We start from the raw sequence: 17,537 nt of genomic DNA, 5'->3' as shown, positions 1-17,537 counted from the left end.
ACTGAGACACTTACATACAGACACATACAGACACTTACATACACACACTTACATACAGACACTTACATACAGACACTTACATACTGACACAAACAGACACTGAGACACTTACATACAGACACTTACATACAAACACTTACATACAGACACTTACATACAGACACTTACATACAGACACTTACATACAGACCCTTACATACAGACACTTAGACACTTACATACAGACACTTACATACAGACTCTTACATAAAGACACTTACATACAGACACTTAGACACTTACATACAGACACTTACATACAGACTCTTACATAAAGACACTTACATACAGACAATTACATACAGACACTTACATACAGACACTAAGACACTTACATACAGACATTTACATACAGACACTGAGACACTTACATACAGACACTTACATACAGACACTGAGACACTTACATACAGACACTTACATACACACACTTACATACAGACACTTACATACAGACACTTACATACAGACACTGAGACACTTACATACAGACACTTACATACAGACACTGAGACACATACAGACACTGAGACACTTACATACAGACATTTACATAAAGACACTGAGACACTTACATAGACACTTACATACAGACGCTTACATACAGACACTTACATACAGACACTGAGACACTTACATACAGACGCTTACATACAGACACTTACATACAGACACTGAGACATTTACATACAGACACTTACATACAGACACTTACATACAGACAATTACATACAGACACTTACATACAGACAGTTACATACTGACACTGTGACACTGACATACAGACACTTACATACAGATACTTACATAGAGACACTTACATACAGAAACTTACATACAGACACTTACATACAGATACTTACATACAGACACTTACAGACACTTACATACAGCCACTTACATACAGACACTTACATACAGACACTTACATACAGACACTTACATACAGACACTTACATACAGACACATACAGACACTTACATACAGACACTTACATACAGACACTAAGACACTTACATACAGACACTTACACACAGACATTTACATAGAGATACTTACATACAGACACTTACATACAGACACTTACATACACACACTTACATACAGACACTTACATACAGGCACTTACATACATACACTTACATAGACACTTACATACAGACACTTACATACTGACACAAACAGACACTGAGACACTTACATACAGACACTTACATACAAACACTTACATATAGACGCTTACACACAGACACTTACATACAGACACTTACATACAGACCCTTACATACAGACACTTAGACACTTACATACAGACACTTACATACAGACTCTTACATAAAGACACTTACATACAGACACTTAGACACTTACATACAGACACTTACATACAGACTCTTACATAAAGACACTTACATACAGACAATTACATACAGACACTTACATACAGACACTAAGACACTTACATACAGACACTTACATACAGACATTTACATACAGACACTGAGACACTTACATGCAGACACTTACATACAGACACTGAGACACTTACATACAGACACTTACATACACACACTTACATACAGACACTTACATACAGACACTTACATACAGACACTGAGACACTTACATACAGACACTTACATACAGACACTGAGACACTTACATACAGACACTGAGACACTTACATACAGACATTTACATAAAGACACTGAGACACTTACATAGACACTTACATACAGACGCTTACATACAGACACTTACATACAGACACTGAGACACTTACATACAGACACTTACATACAGACACTTACATACAGACACTGAGACACTTACATACAGACACTTACATACAGACACTGAGACACTTACATACAGACACTGAGACACTTACATACAGACACTTACATAAAGACACTGAGACACTTACATAGACACTTACATACAGACACTGAGACACTTACATACAGACACTTACATACAGACACTTACATACAGACACTGAGACACTTACATACAGACGCTTACATACAGACACTTATATACAGACACTGAGACACTTACATACAGACACTTACACACAGACACTTCCAAACACACACTGACATACAGACACTGAGACTTACATAGAGACACTTACATACAGACACTTACATACAGACATTTACATACAGATACTGAGACACTTACATACAGACACTTACATACAGACACTTACATACAGACACTTACATACAGACACTTACATACAGGCACTTAAATACAGACACTTACATAGACACTTACATACAGACACTTGCATACTGACACTTACAAACAGACACTGAGACACTTACATACGTACACTTACATACAAACACTTACATACAGACACTTACATATAGACACTTACATACAGACCCTTACATACAGACACTTAGACACTTACATACAGACACTTACATACAGACTCTTACATAGAGACACTTACATACAGACACTTAGACACATACATACACTTACATACAGACTCTTACATAAAGACACTTACATACAGACAATTACATACAGACACTTACATACAGACACTGAGACACTTACATACAGACACTTACATACAAACAATTACATACAGACACTGAGACACTTACATAGACACTTACATACAGACGCTTACATACACTTACATACAGACACTGAGACACTTACATACAGACACTTACATACAGACACTTACATACACTTACATACAGACACTGAGACACTTACATACAGACACTTACATACAGACACTTACATACAGACACTGAGACACTTACATAGACACATACAGATGCTTACATACAGACACTTACATACAGACACTGAGACACTTACATACAGACATTTACATACAGACACTGTGACACTGACATACAGACACTTACATACAGACACTTACATTGAGACACTTACATACAGACACTTACATACAGACACTGAGACACTTACATAGAGACACTACTTACAGACACTTACATACAGAAGCTTGCATACAGACACTTACATACAGACACTGAGACACTTACATACAGACACTTACATACAGACACCGAGACACTTACATACAGACACTTACATACAGGCACTTACATACAGACAATTACTTAGACACTTACTTACAGACACTGAGACACTTAAATACAGACACTTACATACAGACACTTACAAACACACACTGACATACAGACACTGAGACTTACATACAGACACTTACATACAGACACTTACATACAGACACTTACATAAAGACATTTATATACAGATAGTGAGACACTTACATACAGACACTTACATACAGACACTTACATACACACACTTACATAGAGACACTTACATACAGACACTTACATACAGACACTTACATACAGGCACTTACATACAGACACTTACATAGACACTTACATACAGACACTTACATACTGACACAAACAGACACTGAGACACTTACATACAGACACTTACATACAAACACTTACATACAGACACTTACATACAGACACTTACATACAGACACTTACATACAGACCCTTACATACACACACTTAGACACTTACATACAGACACTTACATACAGACTCTTACATAAAGACACTTACATACAGACACTTAGACACTTACATACAGACACTTACATACAGACTCTTACATAAAGACACTTACATACAGACAATTACATACAGACACTTACATACAGACACTAAGACACTTACATACAGACACTTACATATATACACTTACATACAGACACTGAGACACTTACATAGACACTTACATACAGACACTTACATACAGACACTTACATACTGACACAAACAGACACTGAGACACTTACATACAGACTCTTACATAAAGACACTTACATACAGACTCTTACATAAAGACACTTACATACAGACAATTACATACAGACACTTACATACAGACACTAAGACACTTACATACAGACACTTACATACAGACATTTACATACAGACACTGAGACACTTACATGCAGACACTTACATACAGACACTGAGACACTTACATACAGACACTTACATACACACACTTACATACAGACACTTACATACAGACACTTACATACAGACACTGAGACACTTACATACAGACACTTACATACAGACACTGAGACACTTACATACAGACACTGAGACACTTACATACAGACATTTACATAAAGACACTGAGACACTTACATAGACACTTACATACAGACGCTTACATACAGACACTTACATACAGACACTGAGACACTTACATACAGACACTTACATACAGACACTTACATACAGACACTGAGACACTTACATACAGACACTTACATACAGACACTGAGACACTTACATACAGACACTGAGACACTTACATACAGACACTTACATAAAGACACTGAGACACTTACATAGACACTTACATACAGACACTGAGACACTTACATACAGACACTTACATACAGACACTTACATACAGACACTGAGACACTTACATACAGACGCTTACATACAGACACTTATATACAGACACTGAGACACTTACATACAGACACTTACACACAGACACTTCCAAACACACACTGACATACAGACACTGAGACTTACATAGAGACACTTACATACAGACACTTACATACAGACATTTACATACAGATACTGAGACACTTACATACAGACACTTACATACAGACACTTACATACAGACACTTACATACAGACACTTACATACAGGCACTTAAATACAGACACTTACATAGACACTTACATACAGACACTTGCATACTGACACTTACAAACAGACACTGAGACACTTACATACGTACACTTACATACAAACACTTACATACAGACACTTACATACAGACACTTACATACAGACACTTACATATAGACACTTACATACAGACCCTTACATACAGACACTTAGACACTTACATACAGACACTTACATACAGACTCTTACATAGAGACACTTACATACAGACACTTAGACACATACATACACTTACATACAGACTCTTACATAAAGACACTTACATACAGACAATTACATACAGACACTTACATACAGACACTGAGACACTTACATACAGACACTTACATACAAACACTTACATATAGACCCTTACACACAGACACTTACATACAGACACTTACATACAGACCCTTACATACAGACACTTAGACACTTACATACAGACACTTACATACAGACTCTTACATAAAGACACTTACATACAGACACTTAGACACTTACATACAGACACTTACATACAGACTCTTACATAAAGACACTTACATACAGACAATTACATACAGACACTTACATACAGACACTAAGACACTTACATACAGACACTTACATACAGACATTTACATACAGACACTGAGACACTTACATGCAGACACTTACATACAGACACTGAGACACTTACATACAGACACTTACATACACACACTTACATACAGACACTTACATACAGACACTTACATACAGACACTGAGACACTTACATACAGACACTTACATACAGACACTGAGACACTTACATACAGACACTGAGACACTTACATACAGACATTTACATAAAGACACTGAGACACTTACATAGACACTTACATACAGACGCTTACATACAGACACTTACATACAGACACTGAGACACTTACATACAGACACTTACATACAGACACTTACATACAGACACTGAGACACTTACATACAGACACTTACATACAGACACTGAGACACTTACATACAGACACTGAGACACTTACATACAGACACTTACATAAAGACACTGAGACACTTACATAGACACTTACATACAGACACTGAGACACTTACATACAGACACTTACATACAGACACTTACATACAGACACTGAGACACTTACATACAGACGCTTACATACAGACACTTATATACAGACACTGAGATACTTACATACAGACACTTACACACAGACACTTCCAAACACACACTGACATACAGACACTGAGGCTTACATAGAGACACTTACATACAGACACTTACATACAGACATTTACATACAGATACTGAGACACTTACATACAGACACTTACATACAGACACTTACATACAGACACTTACATACAGACACTTACATACAGGCACTTAAATACAGACACTTACATAGACACTTACATACAGACACTTGCATACTGACACTTACAAACAGACACTGAGACACTTACATACGTACACTTACATACAAACACTTACATACAGACACTTACATACAGACACTTACATACAGACACTTACATATAGACACTTACATACAGACCCTTACATACAGACACTTAGACACTTACATACAGACACTTACATACAGACTCTTACATAGAGACACTTACATACAGACACTTAGACACATACATACACTTACATACAGACTCTTACATAAAGACACTTACATACAGACAATTACATACAGACACTTACATACAGACACTGAGACACTTACATACAGACACTTACATACAAACAATTACATACAGACACTGAGACACTTACATAGACACTTACATACAGACGCTTACATACACTTACATACAGACACTGAGACACTTACATACAGACACTTACATACAGACACTTACATACACTTACATACAGACACTGAGACACTTACATACAGACACTTACATACAGACACTTACATACAGACACTGAGACACTTACATAGACACATACAGATGCTTACATACAGACACTTACATACAGACACTGAGACACTTACATACAGACATTTACATACAGACACTGTGACACTGACATACAGACACTTACATACAGACACTTACATTGAGACACTTACATACAGACACTTACATACAGACACTGAGACACTTACATAGAGACACTACTTACAGACACTTACATACAGAAGCTTGCATACAGACACTTACATACAGACACTGAGACACTTACATACAGACACTTACATACAGACACCGAGACACTTACATACAGACACTTACATACAGGCACTTACATACAGACAATTACTTAGACACTTACTTACAGACACTGAGACACTTAAATACAGACACTTACATACAGACACTTACAAACACACACTGACATACAGACACTGAGACTTACATACAGACACTTACATACAGACACTTACATACAGACACTTACATAAAGACATTTATATACAGATAGTGAGACACTTACATACAGACACTTACATACAGACACTTACATACACACACTTACATAGAGACACTTACATACAGACACTTACATACAGACACTTACATACAGGCACTTACATACAGACACTTACATAGACACTTACATACAGACACTTACATACTGACACAAACAGACACTGAGACACTTACATACAGACACTTACATACAAACACTTACATACAGACACTTACATACAGACACTTACATACAGACACTTACATACAGACCCTTACATACACACACTTAGACACTTACATACAGACACTTACATACAGACTCTTACATAAAGACACTTACATACAGACACTTAGACACTTACATACAGACACTTACATACAGACTCTTACATAAAGACACTTACATACAGACAATTACATACAGACACTTACATACAGACACTAAGACACTTACATACAGACACTTACATATATACACTTACATACAGACACTGAGACACTTACATAGACACTTACATACAGACACTTACATACAGACACTTACATACTGACACAAACAGACACTGAGACACTTACATACAGACTCTTACATAAAGACACTTACATACAGACTCTTACATAAAGACACTTACATACAGACAATTACATACAGACACTTACATACAGACACTAAGACACTTACATACAGACACTTACATACAGACATTTACATACAGACACTGAGACACTTACATGCAGACACTTACATACAGACACTGAGACACTTACATACAGACACTTACATACACACACTTACATACAGACACTTACATACAGACACTTACATACAGACACTGAGACACTTACATACAGACACTTACATACAGACACTGAGACACTTACATACAGACACTGAGACACTTACATACAGACATTTACATAAAGACACTGAGACACTTACATAGACACTTACATACAGACGCTTACATACAGACACTTACATACAGACACTGAGACACTTACATACAGACACTTACATACAGACACTTACATACAGACACTGAGACACTTACATACAGACACTTACATACAGACACTGAGACACTTACATACAGACACTGAGACACTTACATACAGACACTTACATAAAGACACTGAGACACTTACATAGACACTTACATACAGACACTGAGACACTTACATACAGACACTTACATACAGACACTTACATACAGACACTGAGACACTTACATACAGACGCTTACATACAGACACTTATATACAGACACTGAGACACTTACATACAGACACTTACACACAGACACTTCCAAACACACACTGACATACAGACACTGAGACTTACATAGAGACACTTACATACAGACACTTACATACAGACATTTACATACAGATACTGAGACACTTACATACAGACACTTACATACAGACACTTACATACAGACACTTACATACAGACACTTACATACAGGCACTTAAATACAGACACTTACATAGACACTTACATACAGACACTTGCATACTGACACTTACAAACAGACACTGAGACACTTACATACGTACACTTACATACAAACACTTACATACAGACACTTACATACAGACACTTACATACAGACACTTACATATAGACACTTACATACAGACCCTTACATACAGACACTTAGACACTTACATACAGACACTTACATACAGACTCTTACATAGAGACACTTACATACAGACACTTAGACACATACATACACTTACATACAGACTCTTACATAAAGACACTTACATACAGACAATTACATACAGACACTTACATACAGACACTGAGACACTTACATACAGACACTTACATACAAACAATTACATACAGACACTGAGACACTTACATAGACACTTACATACAGACGCTTACATACACTTACATACAGACACTGAGACACTTACATACAGACACTTACATACAGACACTTACATACACTTACATACAGACACTGAGACACTTACATACAGACACTTACATACAGACACTTACATACAGACACTGAGACACTTACATAGACACATACAGATGCTTACATACAGACACTTACATACAGACACTGAGACACTTACATACAGACATTTACATACAGACACTGTGACACTGACATACAGACACTTACATACAGACACTTACATTGAGACACTTACATACAGACACTTACATACAGACACTGAGACACTTACATAGAGACACTACTTACAGACACTTACATACAGAAGCTTGCATACAGACACTTACATACAGACACTGAGACACTTACATACAGACACTTACATACAGACACCGAGACACTTACATACAGACACTTACATACAGGCACTTACATACAGACAATTACTTAGACACTTACTTACAGACACTGAGACACTTAAATACAGACACTTACATACAGACACTTACAAACACACACTGACATACAGACACTGAGACTTACATACAGACACTTACATACAGACACTTACATACAGACACTTACATAAAGACATTTATATACAGATAGTGAGACACTTACATACAGACACTTACATACAGACACTTACATACACACACTTACATAGAGACACTTACATACAGACACTTACATACAGACACTTACATACAGGCACTTACATACAGACACTTACATAGACACTTACATACAGACACTTACATACTGACACAAACAGACACTGAGACACTTACATACAGACACTTACATACAAACACTTACATACAGACACTTACATACAGACACTTACATACAGACACTTACATACAGACCCTTACATACACACACTTAGACACTTACATACAGACACTTACATACAGACTCTTACATAAAGACACTTACATACAGACACTTAGACACTTACATACAGACACTTACATACAGACTCTTACATAAAGACACTTACATACAGACAATTACATACAGACACTTACATACAGACACTAAGACACTTACATACAGACACTTACATATATACACTTACATACAGACACTGAGACACTTACATAGACACTTACATACAGACACTTACATACAGACACTTACATACTGACACAAACAGACACTGAGACACTTACATACAGACTCTTACATAAAGACACTTACATACAGACACTTAGACACTTACATACAGACACTTACATACAGACTCTTACATACTGACACAAACAGACACTGAGACACTTACATACAGACACTTACATACAAACACTTACATACAGACACTTACATACAGACACTTACATACAGACACTTACATACAGACCCTTACATACAGACACTTAGACACTTACATACAGACACTTACATACAGACTCTTACATAAAGACACTTACATACAGACACTGAGACACTTACATACAGACACTTACATACAGACTCTTACATAAAGACACTTACATACAGACAATTACATACAGACACTTACATACAGACACTAAGACACTTACATACAGACACTTACATACAGACATTTACATACAGACACTGAGACACTTACATACAGACACTTACATACAGACACTGAGACACTTACATACAGACACTTACATACACACACTTACATACAGACACTTACATACAGACACTTACATACAGACACTGAGACATTTACATACAGACACTTACATACAGACACTGAGACACATACAGACACTGAGACACTTACATACAGACATTTACATAAAGACACTGAGACACTTACATAGACACTTACATACAGACGCTTACATACAGACACTTACATACAGACACTGAGACACTTACATACAGACGCTTACATACAGACACTTACATACAGACACTGAGACATTTACATACAGACACTTACATACAGACACTTACATACAGACAATTACATACAGACACTTACATACAGACAGTTACATACTGACACTGTGACACTGACATACAGACACTTACATACAGATACCTACATAGAGACACTTACATACAGAAACTTACATACAGACACTTACATACAGATACTTACATACAGACACTTACAGACACTTACATACAGCCACTTACATACAGACACTTACATACAGACACTTACATACAGACACTTACATACAGACACTTACATACAGACACATACAGACACTTACATACAGACACTTACATACAGACACTAAGACACTTACATACAGACACTTACACACAGACATTTACATAGAGATACTTACATACAGACACTTACATACAGACACTTACATACACACACTTACATACATACACTTACATACAGGCACTTACATACATACACTTACATAGACACTTACATACAGACACTTACATACTGACACAAACAGACACTGAGACACTTACATACAGACTCTTACATAAAGACACTTACATACAGACACTTAGACACTTACATACAGACACTTACATACAGACTCTTACATACTGACACAAACAGACACTGAGACACTTACATACAGACACTTACATACAAACACTTACATACAGACACTTACATACAGACACTTACATACAGACACTTACATACAGACCCTTACATACAGACACTTAGACACTTACATACAGACACTTACATACAGACTCTTACATAAAGACACTTACATACAGACACTGAGACACTTACATACAGACACTTACATACAGACTCTTACATAAAGACACTTACATACAGACAATTACATACAGACACTTACATACAGACACTAAGACACTTACATACAGACACTTACATACAGACATTTACATACAGACACTGAGACACTTACATACAGACACTTACATACAGACACTGAGACACTTACATACAGACACTTACATACACACACTTACATACAGACACTTACATACAGACACTTACATACAGACACTGAGACATTTACATACAGACACTTACATACAGACACTGAGACACATACAGACACTGAGACACTTACATACAGACATTTACATAAAGACACTGAGACACTTACATAGACACTTACATACAGACGCTTACATACAGACACTTACATACAGACACTGAGACACTTACATACAGACGCTTACATACAGACACTTACATACAGACACTGAGACATTTACATACAGACACTTACATACAGACACTTACATACAGACAATTACATACAGACACTTACATACAGACAGTTACATACTGACACTGTGACACTGACATACAGACACTTACATACAGATACCTACATAGAGACACTTACATACAGAAACTTACATACAGACACTTACATACAGATACTTACATACAGACACTTACAGACACTTACATACAGCCACTTACATACAGACACTTACATACAGACACTTACATACAGACACTTACATACAGACACTTACATACAGACACATACAGACACTTACATACAGACACTTACATACAGACACTAAGACACTTACATACAGACACTTACACACAGACATTTACATAGAGATACTTACATACAGACACTTACATACAGACACTTACATACACACACTTACATACATACACTTACATACAGGCACTTACATACATACACTTACATAGACACTTACATACAGACACTTACATACTGACACAAACAGACACTGAGACACTTACATACAGACACTTACATACAAACACTTACATATAGACCCTTACACACAGACACTTACATACAGACACTTACATACAGACCCTTACATACAGACACTTAGACACTTACATACAGACACTTACATACAGACTCTTACATAAAGACACTTACATACAGACACTTAGACACTTACATACAGACACTTACATACAGACTCTTACATAAAGACACTTACATACAGACAATTACATACAGACACTTACATACAGACATTTACATACAGACACTGAGACACTTACATGCAGACACTTACATACAGACACTGAGACACTTACATACAGACACTTACATACACACACTTACATACAGACACTTACATACAGACACTTACATACAGACATTGAGACACTTACATACAGACACTTACATACAGACACTGAGACACTTACATACAGACACTGAGACACTTACATACAGACATTTACATAAAGACACTGAGACACTTACATAGACACTTACATACAGACGCTTACATACAGAAACTTACATACAGACACTGAGACACTTACATACAGACACTTACATACAGACACTTACATACAGACACTGAGACACTTACATACAGACACTTACATACAGACACTGAGACACTTACATACAGACACTGAGACACTTACATACAGACACTTACATAAAGACACTGAGACACTTACATAGACACTTACATACAGACACTGAGACACTTACATACAGACACTTACATACAGACACTGAGACACTTACATACAGACACTGAGACACTTACATACAGACATTTACATAAAGACACTGAGACACTTACATAGACACTTACATACAGACGCTTACATACAGACACTTACATACAGACACTGAGACACTTACATACAGACACTTACATACAGACACTTACATACAGACACTGAGACACTTACATACAGACACTTACATACAGACACTGAGACACTTACATACAGACACTGAGACACTTACATACAGACACTTACATAAAGACACTGAGACACTTACATAGACACTTACATACAGACACTGAGACACTTACATACAGACACTTACATACAGACACTTACATACAGACACTGAGACACTTACATACAGACGCTTACATACAGACACTTATATACAGACACTGAGACACTTACATACAGACACTTACACACAGACACTTCCAAACACACACTGACATACAGACACTGAGACTTACATAGAGACACTTACATACAGACACTTACATACAGACATTTACATACAGATACTGAGACACTTACATACAGACACTTACATACAGACACTTACATACAGACACTTACATACAGACACTTAGACACTTACATACATACACTTACATACAGACTCTTACATAAAGACACTTACATACAGACAATTACATACAGACACTTACATACAGACACTGAGACACTTACATACAGACACTTACATACAAACAATTACATACAGACACTGAGACACTTACATAGACACTTACATACAGACGCTTACATACACTTACATACAGACACTGAGACACTTACATACAGACACTTACATACAGACACTTACCTACAGACACTTACATACAGACACTGAGACACTTACATACAGACACTTACATACAGACACTGAGACACTTACATAGAGGCACTACTTACAGACACTTACATACAGAAGCTTACATACAGACACTTACATACAGACACTGAGACACTTACATACAGACACTTACATACAGACACTGAGACACTTACATACAGACACTTACATACATGCACTTATATACACGCACTTACATACAGACACTTACAAACAGGCACTTACATATAGACACTTACATACAGACACTTACAAACATACACTTACATACAGAAACTTACATACAGACACTTACATACAGATACTTACATACAGACACTTACAGACACTTACATACAGCCACTTACATACAGACACTTACATACAGACACTTGCATACAGACACTTACATACAGACACATACAGACACTTACATACAGACACTTACATACAGACACTAAGACACTTACATACAGACACTTACACACAGACATTTACATACAGATACTTACATACAGACACTTACATACAGACACTGAGACACTTACATACAGACACTTACATACAGAAACTTACATACAGACACTGAGATACTTACATACAGACACTTACATACAGACACTTAACATACAGACACTTACATACAGACACTTACATACAGACACTTACATACAGACACTTACATACAGACACTTACATACAGACACATACAGACACTTACATACAGACACTTACATACGGACACTTACATACAGCCACTTACATACAGACACTTACATACAGACACTTACATACAGACACTTACATACAGACACTTACATACAGACACTGAGACACTTACATACAGACACTTACATACAGACACTGAGACACTTACATACAGACACTGAGACACTTACATACAGACACTTACATAAAGACACTGAGACACTTAAATAGACACTTACATACAGACGCTTACATACAGACACTTACATACAAACACTGAGACACTTACATACAGACACTTACATACAGACACTTACATACAGACACTGAGACACTTACATACAGCCGCTTACATACAGACACTTATATACAGACACTGAGACACTTACATACAGACACTTACACACAGACACTTACATACAGACACTTACATACAGGCACTTATATACAGACACTTACATATTGACACTGTGACACTGACATACAGACACTTACATACAGATACTTACATAGAGACAGTTACATACAGAAACTTACATACAGACACTTACATACAGATACTTATATACAGACACTTACAGACACTTACATACAGCCACTTACATACAGACACTTACATACAGACACTTACATACAGACACTTACATACAGACACATACAGACACTTACATACAGACACTAAGACACTTACACACAGACATTTACATACAGATACTTACATACAGAAACTTACATACAGACACTTACATACAGACACTGAGACACTTACATACAGACACTTACATACAGAAACTTACATACAGACACTGAGATACTTACATACAGACACTTACATACAGACACTTAACATACAGACGCTTACATACAGACACTTACATACAGAAACTTACATACAGACACTTACATACAGACACTGAGACACTTACATACAGACACTTACATACAGACACTTACATACAGACACTGAGATATTCACATACAGACACTTACATATAAACACTTAACATACAGACACTTACATACAGACACTTACATACAGACACTTACTTAGACACTTACTTACAGACACTGAGACACTTAAATACAGACACTTACATACAGACACTTACATACAGACACTTACAAACACACACTGACATACAGACACTGAGACTTACATACAGACACTTACATACAGACACTTACATACTGACACAAACAGACACTGAGACACTTACATACAGACACTTACATACAAACACTTACATACAGACACTTACATACAGACACTTACATACAGACACTTACATACAGACCCTTACATACAGACACTTAGACACTTACATACAGACACTTACATACAGACTCTTACATAAAGACACTTACATACAGACACTTAGACACTTACATACAGACACTTACATACAGACTCTTACATAAAGACACTTACATACAGACAATTACATACAGACACTTACATACAGACACTAAGACACTTACATACAGACACCTACATACAGACATTTACATACAGACACTGAGACACTTACATACAGACACTTACATACAGACACTGAGACACTTACATACAGACACTTACATACACACACTTACATACAGACACTTACATACAGACACTTACATACAGACACTGAGACACTTACATACAGACACTTACATACAGACACTGAGACACATACAGACACTGAGACACTTACATACAGACATTTACATAAAGACACTGAGACACTTACATAGACACTTACATACAGACGCTTACATACAGACACTTACATACAGACACTGAGACACTTACATACAGACGCTTACATACAGACACTTACATACAGACACTGAGACATTTACATACGGACACTTACATACAGACACTTACATACAGACAATTACATACAGACACTTACATACAGACAGTTACATACTGACACTGTGACACTGACATACAGACACTTACATACAGATACTTACATAGAGACACTTACATACAGAAACTTACATACAGACACTTACATACAGATACTTACATACAGACACTTACAGACACTTACATACAGCCACTTACATACAGACACTTACATACAGACCCTTACATACACACACTTAGACACTTACATACAGACACTTACATACAGACTCTTACATAAAGACACTTACATACAGACACTTAGACACTTACATACAGACACTTACATACAGACTCTTACATAAAAACACTTACACACAGACAATTACATACAGACACTTACATACAGACACTAAGACACTTACATACAGACACTTACATACAGACACTTACATACAGACACTGAGACACTTACATAGACACTTACATACAGACGCTTACATACACTTACATACAGACACTGAGACATTTACATACAGACACTTACATACAGACACTTACATAC

The sequence above is a fragment of the Petromyzon marinus genome, unplaced genomic scaffold (assembly GCF_048934315.1).
Source record: "Petromyzon marinus isolate PM22_M1 ecotype Great Lakes invasive population unplaced genomic scaffold, UKy_Petmar_22M1.pri1.0 PM_G_Scaffold_1, whole genome shotgun sequence".
In the NCBI taxonomy this organism is placed as follows: Eukaryota; Metazoa; Chordata; class Hyperoartia; order Petromyzontiformes; family Petromyzontidae; genus Petromyzon; species Petromyzon marinus.
Note: the sequence above shows the minus strand (reverse complement) of the source record.